This window comes from Erythranthe guttata, chromosome 12 (assembly GCF_056151865.1).
Source record: "Erythranthe guttata isolate IM_541 chromosome 12, IM_541, whole genome shotgun sequence".
Classification (NCBI taxonomy): domain Eukaryota; kingdom Viridiplantae; phylum Streptophyta; class Magnoliopsida; order Lamiales; family Phrymaceae; genus Erythranthe; species Erythranthe guttata.
In genome coordinates, this window is record NC_142544.1 from 7,312,952 (window position 1) to 7,315,000 (window position 2,049).

The following is a 2,049-nucleotide window of genomic DNA, read 5'->3' on the forward strand; positions in this document are numbered from 1 at the left end:
AAGATCAATTTAACGAGATACTAGCCGAATTTGCGAAGTCAAAGAGGATTCGGGCACAGACGATCAACGTGCCCGTATTTAAAATATTGTCCAGTGGAATTGTAACACATAACGCTCTGAAGATGTTGGACGATGAGAAGGATGAAGACATAGACAGTTGCGTCTGTTATATGAGGAAATGTCTTGGCCTCCCGTGCAGACATGAAATTCGTGCAAAGGTGAATGCATGACGTGGTGTGTTTTACGCAGAGGATGTCCACATTGTTTGGAGGACATTTATTTCGGGCATCGGGAATTCCCTAGATGAAAGTGTTGGTTCTGTTCCCGACCACAGGTCACAGGCTATTGGCAGGCTAGAAGGGTTAATGAATGAGTTGCGTGAGCGGTCAGAAATTGAAATCACAGACGTGGCATATGTCGTTTTGAACGAATGCATCCCGGGGCTATGGAAATGAATGAGCCACCAGTACTAGACCGCCCGAGAGGCACATAGGGATCAGTCAGGGCATGAGTTTCCATCATATCCGGGAGAAGGTGAAGAGTCTGGACGAGGACGAGGACGATCACGAGGCAACAAAGGGCGTGGTTCATCTTCTGAGAGATCTAGCCGTGGTCGTGGTTGTTCATCGACCGTGGATGGACCCGCAATGGGTCAAATTCCCCGACCCCCTTGGATGCGACAGCTTTATTTCTGCCTCGTTCAAGGGGATGGTAATTGTGGTTATCGAAGCGTCGCGTGTGCAGTGAAGAACCACGATGATGATTGGATGGAGGTTAGATTGGATGTTTATAACTGAGAAGACACTAAGAGTTCTTCAAGGATTATTTCAGTGGTGGTAATTAAGTGTATCGGGTGTTGGCGAGTGTCGCTTATTGGGACAACGCCCCAGCACCATATGAGAAGTGGATGACCATCACGGACGTGGGCGTGGTTGTGGCAACATATTACAACGCGTTGGTCTTGTCGGCTAGTAGTTTGGGCAATCAGACTTATTTACCACTTTGGGCTCCCGAAGGTGTTTCACAGTTATCTTACGAGATGACTATACTATTTCTTGAATTAGGAAGCCACTTTGTGTATGTGAAGATGAATGACAATTGTCCGTTTCCTCCGTTTAATAGACAGTGGGCGAGGTATAGCAATGACAGTGCGTATCTACCAGAGGCGTTGCGTAGTCAACGTGAAGCGTGGGATATTCTAACTAGTGTTTGATTTAGTTTTGATTTTTTATTGGAATGAATGTATCATTATTGACATTGTATGTTATTATTATTATGTTATGATGTTATAATGAATGTTAGTATGTTATTATTATTATTATATTATGTTATTATAATAATAATAATAATAATAATAATAATAATAATAATAATAATAATAATAATAATAATAATAATAATAATAATAATAATAATAATAATAATAATAATAATAATAATACTAATAATAATACTAATAATAATAATAATAATAATAATAATAATAATAATAATAATAATAATAATAATAATAATAATAATAATAATAATAATAATAATAATAATAATAATAATAATAATAATAATAATAATAATAATAATAATAATAATAATAATAATGATAATAATAACAATAATGATAACGATAATGATAATGATAACAATAATGATAATAATAATAATAATAATAATAATAATAATAATAATAATAATAATAATGATAATAATAATAATAATAATAATAATAATAATAATAATAATAATAATAATAATAATAATAATAATAATAATAATAATAATAATAATAATAATACTAATAATACTAATACTACTAATACTAATACTACTAATACTAATACTACTAATAATAATAATAATAATAATAATAATAATAATAATAATAATAATAATAATAATAATAATAATAATAATAATAATAATAATAATAATAATAATAATAATAATACTAATGATAATAATACTAATGATAATAATACTAATGATAATAATAATAATAATAATAATAATAATAATAATAATAATAATAATAATAATAATGATAATAATACT